The 10,211-nt window shown below is 37.2% G+C and overlaps 1 long non-coding RNA gene across 1 annotated transcript; it reads right to left on the bottom strand.

Annotated features, from left to right (window-relative positions):
* Positions 1-1,038: 1,038 nt before the first annotated feature.
* On the bottom strand, positions 1,039-3,962 carry LOC127868923 (uncharacterized). The gene is made up of 2 exons (XR_008044308.1): positions 3,656-3,962; positions 1,039-2,210 (listed from the first exon to the last, which is right to left on the bottom strand). It is a non-coding gene; the product is annotated as an uncharacterized LOC127868923 (long non-coding RNA).
* Positions 3,963-10,211: the final 6,249 nt, after the last annotated feature.

Genomic DNA, 10,211 nt, shown 5'->3' with positions numbered 1-10,211 from the left:
AATCCATTTTCACTTTGCTTCTTATGGACAAAGGGTTAAAAGTCAAGGTTGAAGTTAAGGCTTGGTTATATGGGGAATAGGTAATGGCCATTAGCAACAACGCTTTGCAAGTTTCAAATAGGTGCATAATGTATTGCTGATGCTCAATATATCGGTAAAAGCTATGTAAGATTGACTGGTTTGAATTACTCTTAATCAAGATAAGGGCAAGGTAGGTGATGTTTCATGTTTGGTTTAATAGGTAGCTAGGGAACCGTCATCAATAAAAACTGTGAAACTATCCGACAGTTACAGCAATGGAGGTTTGTGAAAACAAAATGGTGAAATCCAGTTAACCTGTCATAATCAGAAAGGAAAATCCCCATGTCACCGGCTTAAAAAAAATGGGGCATAAAATTAGCAACCAAATTATGACAACACTTTCACTGGGATATATACTATGAGAATAACTTAAAATCCTTCTTTGTTTGCTGTTACCTCTAAAATAACAAGAATATCAGTGAAACTGATGGATGCTCCCCGATCATGCGCTTTGTCAATGTATGTGTTAATAAACACCTAAAAAATCTATTATTAGCCTCGGTGACCTTGACCCCAGTGACCTCAGATCTCGTCAAAAGGAAGAGGTCCATGCAAGGTACATACATGCCAAATATGAAAGCAATTGGTAAAGTATTGAAGGCGCTATGAGAAACAGTAGCAAAAGTGTGACAGAAGGAAGTCTATTATTAGCCTTGGTGACCTTGACCCCAGTGACCTCAAACCTCATCAAAAGGTAGAGGTCCATGCAAGGTACCTACATGCCCATTTCGGGGAGCATAAAAACATCATCAGCAGACTGCACAGGCTTAACTGGGACGAAATATTACGCACATGCATTAAACGCTGCACACTGCACAGGCTTATCAGGGACGACAAATCACACACATGCATTAAACCCTCTTTTCACAAAAGCGTGACTCGGGTATTAAATCATCACTCACCTGGTGGTAGAGATTGGCGTAACTTTTCCGCCTTCTCACGATCTGAGATCACCAGTGTGTAGAGGAAGCGGCTACATCGCACCTTGAACTTGACATTGTCCTTATTCTTCTTTATCTTCACAGCTGCAACCAGGCAGAAAGATGTTCACCATTGACAGCAGTGCATACACTTTATAAGCCTCGTTCTGGGAAAACTGGGCTTAATGCATGTTGTGTAGTGTCATCCCAAATAAGCTTTTGCAGCCTTGGCACTTAAATGGTACTTTTCATTAAAAGGAGGCCTCTATACAAGAATCCTGGGTAGGCTAATCTGGGATGACACTTTACTCACATGCATTAAGCCTAGTTGTCTCAGTATGCAGCTCATATCAGTGATTCATTTCAAAGACTAGTTCAAACCTTTGTATTCTAGCTTTATTCCATTGAAAGTCTTATAGTTCTACTCTTTGGTGACTTATTCCTATTCCTGAGAAGCGTTGATGTATGCAACAAGGCAGTTGTTTTTCTGCTTCAGGAGATTAGAACACACTCAGGGGTGTCCATAGTCCCAAATTTAAAATTCGGAAAATTAGGCCGTGGGGGAGGGGGGGGTCTGTGGACTCAAGTCCCCAATGTAAATAAAGGGCAGTGCCCCCCCCCCCCCTCGAGCCCTCACTAATTATTCTATTCAATAGTCTTTCTAGTTGCTATTTCTGGTGAGTACTGTGCGAAATATTATAAATCAGACCGTCTGTATCACCTCATGTGTATTCGTCATTCTATGTATGTTAATCAAGGACGTCAAAAAAATTAAATCAATGCAAAAATGTGTCTAAAAACGACAATCCGAAAATATGTTTTGAACATGAAATAAAATGTGTATATCGTTTGAATGCCCAAAAATAAAATATTTGACCTTGTAAGATGACCTTGACCTTGTGAAGGATGACCTTGACCTTTCACCACTCAAAATGTGCAGCTCCACGAGATACACATGCATGCCAAATATCAAGTTGCTATCTTCAATATTGCAAAAGTATTCATAAAATAAGCGATTTGGGACACATATATTTGACCTCTGACCTTGAAGGATGACCTTGACCTTTCACCACTCAAAATGTGCAGCTCCATGAGATGCACATGCATGCCAAATATCAAGTTGCTATCTTCAATATTGCAAAAGTATTTATAAAATAAGTGATTTGGGCCACATATATTTGACCTCTGACCTTGAAGGATGACCTTGACCTTTCACCACTCAAAATGTGCAGCTCCATGAGATACACATGCATGCCAAATATCAAGTTGCTATCTTCAATATTGCAAAAGTATTCATAAAATGAGAGATTTTGGCCACATATATTTGACCTCTGACCTTGAAGGATGACCTTGACCTTTCACCACTCAAAATGTGCAGCTTCATGAGATACACATGCATGCCAAATATGAAGTTGCTATCTTCAATATAGCAAAAGTTATTGCAAAATGTTAAAGTTGGCGCAAACAGACAGACCAACAGACAGACCAACAGACAGGGCAAAAACAATATGTCCCCCACTACTATAGTGGGGGACATAAAAAAACAGTTACCTAGCAAATACGTAATCAATATATATTTTGGTTAACATATTGCTTTACAATATGCTATTGCATTGCTTTACTTTGCTAATCCATCACTTAGAATATTTCATGATGACGGACATGTGCATTGTTTCGTTGACTTGTAAGAGTTTTGAAAAGTAGCGACGATTTTTCGTCAGCTACCGTCCATGTCCAAGCCATCAGCTAACCAATCAGCAATTAATAAATAAAATACCGGGAAAAATCGGTACCAAGCGCACATTACCAGAAAGACGATGAAGCTTTAACAAATATATAAAAAAAATCTTAATTGATTGCGCACTTTAAAGAATCTCTTCTCCACCCCCAACCCCCGCAAAAAAATCAGATTTACATTGATCTCAAAATCGACTCTGGACGGCCAGGGTTTTTTTTAGAAAAAGGGGAAGACGCTGGACGCTGGGTAAAAGGGGAAAATCGAGCGCGAAAGAGACATATTTGGGGAAAAAATAAAAACTGTTCATTTCAATTTCTATAACTCGCCTACAGACTTCAGGTTTTTTTTTTTAGAAAAAGAGGCATGTCTCTGACCTTTTTGTTCTTAAACAAATGAACAAGTATGATATTAAAGTCAAAGTCCTAAATAAAGTTGCAGGGGTAGATCTAATAATGGGAATTGTTTTCAACTGGGGCCGGGGGAACGATGTCAATATTGTGATTTCAATTTCATGATGAATGGGTTGACGATCTAGATCTGCTACAGTATTGGAAGGGAAAGGTGCGGCAGCTGCCGATTGTCTACTTTCACTTTCACAATCATCCGACAGTATTAATCGATGTTGATTACATGTACCTCCGAATCCTGCTGGGTTTCAACGGTTTTTGATGATTCATTCTTAAACAAGATGCGTTTGTGAAACACAATGTCCCCCTATATGACGTTTGACCTTGGAGGATGACCTTGACCTTGTGAAGGATGACCTTGACCTTTTACCACTCAAAATGTGCAGCTCCATGAGATACACATGCATGCCAAATATCAAATTGCTATCTTCAAAATTGCAAAAGTATTCATAAAATAAGCGATTTGGGCCACATATATTTGACCTCTGACCTTGAAGGATGACCTTGACCTTTCACCACTCAAAATGTGCAGCTCCATGAGATACACATGCATGCCAAATATCAAATTGCTATCTTCAATATTGCAAAAGTATTCATAAAATGAGCGATTTTGGCCACATATATTTGACCTCTGACCTTGAAGGATGACCTTGACCTTTCACCACTCAAAATGTGCAGCTTCATGAGATACACATGCATGCCAAATATGTAGTTGCTATCTTCAATATAGCAAAAGTTATTGCAAAATGTTAAAGTTGGGCCAAACAGACCAACAGACAGACAGGGCAAAAACAATATGTCCCCCACTACTATAGTGGGGGACATAAAAATGCGTCAACGAAATTAATATTTTCCGAGTCCGAACGTTTTATTTTGTTCGTGTATGAACGCCAATTGTGAGACTTTTTTCTGTTTTAACGTTTATATCTTGGCTTTCACATAACCCGGATGAAAATTCGACTGGTTTCCGGTAATTAATTGACGAAACACCCTTCTCGCGGAAGACCGGAATCCAGTAAAATAGTCACATGATTAATACGATTAGTTGCCCGGTTTCCATGACGTAATTTAAGAGCTATATATAGAATCACTGGGATTCCCAGATTTGAGTGTTCGTCGGGAGAGTGAGAGAGAGAGAGCGAGATCGTTGTATATGGTACAAATTGGATGTGTCGACTTCCCATAAGAAAAAAAAACATTTCTCTGAGGGTAGAATGTTATATTTTGGTGAAAAATTATATTTTGGGAGAGGAAATGGTAGTTTTAGGGGAAAAATTCTTGTAGGGGAAGACGCCGAATATCGGCGTCACTTTCTTAGTAAAAAAAAACCTGACGGCTAAAATCCAGATTTCCGGAATAATCTGGATAATTGACACCCATGACACTGTTATACATAACCAAGCAACAGTGACTGCATAGTTTTTTTCAGTGAATTGTGACAAAGTTTACATTAAAACAAAATGCAATTTCGATGAATTTGTATACCCTGACGAATTCATTTTGTTTTTATTGACGAGTGCAGATGAATGTACAGGAAAATAAATGTACGATTACAAAGTGTAGGTTTATTGTTTTTATGCATTGCAATTCTACTATACACCCATGCACTTACATTTTGAGATTCTGTATGGTATATGAGATATAGCAAATCAAAAGTTACATAGCAAGAAAGTGTATGGTTATGGTTGTTAAGCATGGCACTTCTCATTGATTACAATACACCCATGCAGTTTCATGTTGAAATCTTATATAGTTTCTGAAATATGTATAGAGAAGTAGATATATGAAAATCTTGTGACAGACGGACAGACTGACTGAAAACGCCAATTCTATATCCATCGGCCTAAAGGGGGACATAATAAATATGTCATTGATTACTGTTAAACATTAAACAATTAATAATTGTTATAAATAGAAGTAATTAAGTATTTTTTACTAAATTTTCAAAGTGATTTTTGTTGCACTTCAGGCAAGTAAAACAATTGTGTTAAATCAATCTTTATCTTTCCTTGACCCACTACACCAGTAATAACGCCAAAACAATATCCCTCCGCCTCTGGCGCGGGAATATATTCATACCAAGTTTCAAAGAAATCCGCCAAAGCGCTTCCAAGATATGGCTCCGGACACAAAAATGCCCATAGTTAAAAGCATTTTTTCAAGATATAAAGGGCCATAAGTCTGTTTTTAACAGATGGTGTACAATGCCATTTGGCATCATCCTCTTATGCATATATATACTCATACCAAGTTTAAATGAAATCCGCCAAAGAACTTCCAAGATATGGCTCCGGACACTAAAAAACATTTTTTCAAGATACAAAGGGCCATAAGTCTGTTTTTAACAGATGGTGTACAATGCCATTTGGCGTGCATCATCCTCTTATGCATATATATACTCATACCAAGTTTAAATGAAATCCACAAAGAACTTCCAAGATATGGCTGCGGACACAAAAGTGCCGGACGGACAGCCGGACGGACGGACAGACAATGCCAAAACAATATCCCTCCGCCTCTGGCGGGGGATAAAAATCACACCCCTGTTAATAACAGACTTTTTGCCAAGCTATTAGGAGAATTGCTTTGTCCACTTACATTTGGCATCCTTCCTTCTGGCCGTCAACAGGAAGTCTTTTATTTCCTGGATCTGTCGGGGCTGCAAACACAACACATACAGTCATGTTAGTAACCTACGAAACTGTGTCATTCTGGGAAAACGGGGCTTAATGCACATGCATTCCACTCGGTCTAATTGTATAAAGGGAGTCTCTTCTGAACAAAAATCCAGTTTAGATGAAAGTGTTGTTGATGATTAGCCTGTGCTAACAGAACAGGCTAATCTGACACGAGACTTTATGTAGCCTGTGTTGACAGAACAGGCTAATCTGACACGAGACTTTATGCACATGAATTAAGCCCAGTTTTCCTAGAAGCAGACCGATACCATAGCTTTTAACATTGCTGCTTTCACAGTCTGTTTACCTACCATGCTACGATGTATTTGACAAAAGCAGTTATATTTATATTAATGATTCACGCTCTGGGATTATACTGTAAAGTCAGCACAGGTCAATCAGTGATGACACTTTCCGCTTAACAATTTTTATAAAGAAAGTCTTCTTTCAGACAAAAATCCAGTTAAGGCAGAAATTGTCGTCCCTGATAAGCCTGTGGGGAATGCACAGGCTAATCTGGGTTGACAATTTTATGCACGTTCATGAAGCCCAGTTTTCTCAGAAAGCAGCTCATGTAATCTGCTTCAATTGATTATTCACTACTCTGAATCATTAAGCAATCATAGCAAATATGTGAATACAGCCCCCCCCCCCCCCCCCCCCCCTCAATTACATTCCACATGCACAGGGCCCTCAATCCATTTTAGGGGAAGCGGGTCGCTACCGATAGCAGGGGGAATATTCGCGGCGTTTTCCCTTATTGGGGGATTTTTAAATTACCCTCTAATTATTACATTTGTACATGTTTGCACTATATTCATTGCTTATTACATAAGTTAGTATGTTTGACAAGATTAAATTACAATAGAATTGAGATATAATAATCATGAGACATCTATCTATATAAAAAAATGTGTTTTTTTTTTTTTGTAGGGGGAATTTTTACCCCCAAAAGGGGAAAAAAGTATACTTTTCAGGGGGGAATGCGGCCGAATTTCGGCCGTGGATTTGACAGATTGAGGGCCCTGACGCATGAAGCCAAGTTTCCCATGGACGAGGCTTATACTATAGAGCTCACCACCTCTGCTGTACAGAGTCTGGTTAACAATTTATGTGACAATGTATTTCAAGAAAGCAATAGTACTATAAACAAGCAAATTTGTTGAATAAATATCCCCCGCAAAATAAAAGTTTAAGATAGACGAAGGACTGACAGACGAACAGGCAACCCCTAAACTATATGATATCCCTTTGCATTTGGCTGGGGATAATAAGCTGCACTCTGGGAAAACAGGGCTTAATGACTGTGTAGTGTCGACCTAGATCAGCATAGGCATGAAACTTCATTTTGCCAGAGCAAGGCTAAGAAATACAAGCTAAATCTCTTACCATTGTGTTAGTGTCTTTCACAGAGTTTTATCTGAAATACACAAAAAGAATATTTGTACACTGATGTTCTAATGAAGTTATAAAATGTAAAATGATGTTTTGATGAATGATGCAGTGTTTAAAATAAAGGCATGTTCAAACAACAATCACCAGTAAAAGCTCAGTCTGGGTAAAGCTCACATGTGACAAGCCTGAATGGTCTTGTGAAAGACAAAATCTCTATTAACACAGTTTGCTAAATAAGACTTGGTCTTTATTGGTCTGCAAGATCTATTAAAGAGAATTCGCCAGGTGCCCAACTAATAAGACAGTTTGGGCTGGTGTATATGGTTCACCGGTAGAGCTACATGTTGGAAGAGCTCTTCCACAGAGTTTCTCTGTTCAATTAGATATTTTAAAGAAATAGCACAGAACAAATGTAAATATGGACAAAACTATAGTATATCATTCAAAAACAAAGGCTATCTCTTTGAGAAGACCAGATTAAACATAAGTAATTCTGCACTTTGTATTATAAACATTTTACTTAAATAGCATCTGGATGTAAGCAATTTTTTTGTTGGAGCAGACAAATATATCTGCAACAATATAACAAATTAAAGTCGGGTATTAAGCAAACCCAAATTTGAAAGAAGTGGAACCTTAGTCTCTGATTATTGGACGGCTCATATTTCATCAGATAATTAATGTACCTGTTGCTGCACTAGTGGATGGTGATGTTTTAGTTAGAATCTTATAAAATTATCATATATTTTGGTAACCTAAGAATCTATATACAATAATAATTGATAGCTTTAAAATATATGTATTACTATGTTTTAATGTAATCAAATTGCTTTGCAATCTACAAGTTTTTATGAAGTGAAAACTTCTGTGTTGTCATCAAACTCAAGTGCTCCCAAACATGTGGTAATCCGCCCTTTCAAAATTCAAACTGAATTCAAACTTTGACATTGCGATATTTGAATTTGACCTGTTAAAAGAGGGCCATTGGTCCAAAGGCGCACACCTGAGACCCAAAGGCTAAGGTGGAGATCAGAATAATCAAAGAATTTTATGAAACTTAAATATTTTATTTTGGGATATCATTATACAGTGGAACCCCTCTAAACCGGACAACCCCGGGACCGACAGGAAATTCCGGTTTAGAGAGGATTCCGGTTTAGAGGGGACATCGACTATTTTACTTTCAGAAAGTCAATTACATAGCCTAATGTGGAAAAAACTCTTTCAGTAAATTTTAAAAGTATATTTACATATATCAGCATTATCAGTCACAACATAAATCAAACAGTGCACCCTGAAAAACAAACTATTTTATACATGTATGCATTTGTTATGTGAATTTAATTTTTTCGCACGATATCCCCGACCGTCGATTTTCCTACCCCATATTTCTCTGACAGCATCTTAAGTGTAGGTTGAGGGAACATCTCTGACTCTTTGATCAATTTGATTTTGTCTTGTTGGGACAATCCATGCGCATTTGCTTAGAAGGAGGTTCGGACATTTTTAGTCTTAGTTATCTTAATTAACAGTTTAAAAATCTAAATGAATATCTCAATGCAACTGCTCCAAAAACTCTGCAAATCACCATTTCATATGACACTTAATTAGCAATTGTGATAAACAACACAAAATTAAATAGCATTAAGATTATTAAACTTTTGCACGGCTTCCTACATCAAAACCAAAACACACTAAAGAACTCTATTTCGTTATCAGTAATTATAATCCGTATTAACACCTCCATTGATCGATATGTACATCACAGGACAAGTATCTTTTAATTGTTTTGCAATTTTTACAGTTAACTATTTTTTCGACCACCTTTATTAATTTCACGCATCTTAATCCGCTATTCACAACTTTTTGACACTAGGTCTAAGGTGCAATAAACCGGCCCTGAGCGGTTTAGAGAGGTACAATTACATATGGAATGACCCAATTTTGATTCAAAGAATGACCGGTATCGGAATTAAGGGGATTCCGGTATTGAGGAGATATTTTACACATGGTTTTATATGGGAAAAAATGGGACCGGACAATTTGTCCGGTTTAGAGGGGATTCCGGTATAGAGAGGGTCCAGTTTAGAAGGTTTCCACTGTAATTATTGTTCAGAATTTTAAGAAGATTTGACTTGAAAAGTGACTTTTAGAGTATTATCATATTTTTTCTTTAATTCGACCGTGTGTCCTTGTTTTAACCTCACTAGCCACCGTTTCAAACTCCGTCTAGACATTATTGGACATATGTTGGACAATTTTCTGCCTTAGTTTCGCATGACGATTTAACAATACATGTGGCAACTACATGTATAGTGTTAACAACTTAAAAGTTGATGACATATGACACTAACAAACAACGGACAAAAGACAATCACAAAAGCCTGAGCCTGTCTACATGGAATCTAAAAAACATTCAAGGTCCCAGAGCACATATCAGAAAAATAACTATTATATCTTAACTATGAGTCTGGTTTGTCTTGAACCAAAAGATGTTTTATGTTAAATGATTTAACTATAAAGGATTTCAAACTACCATCTTAACGTCTCAGATAAAGAAATAACAAAATGGAATTATTCATGGACCTTGTGCAGTGGTACTAGCTTTGTACGAAGGGTGAATGACTGAAGAAACTCAAACATTATAATCTTATACATGTATAAAGATTGTTTGATGCTCATTGATTGGTATAAAACATATACAACATAAAGACATTCTATTTTAGGTATGTACATGTACTTGCTTTAACAAAACAAACCATTCATTTATGGAAGTGATTAGAACTTAAGAATACAGACATGGAAAAAATGGGCATGGTTCATGTGAATGAGAAAGAAAATCACATTTTGAGCAGTTGTTTCAATGTTACTGGCACATTTAACCCGTTACCACTTAGATGCGTATTTTCACCCTGTGTAGTCCCTTAAAATGTTATATTTAATTTAAGACCTTTCTTATTAGATTCAAGTATTTAAGGCTTCATCTCCAAAC

Source organism: Dreissena polymorpha, chromosome 2 (assembly GCF_020536995.1).
Source record: "Dreissena polymorpha isolate Duluth1 chromosome 2, UMN_Dpol_1.0, whole genome shotgun sequence".
Classification (NCBI taxonomy): Eukaryota; Metazoa; Mollusca; class Bivalvia; order Myida; family Dreissenidae; genus Dreissena; species Dreissena polymorpha.
Note: the sequence above shows the minus strand (reverse complement) of the source record. Positions and strands in the feature narration are given on the sequence as shown.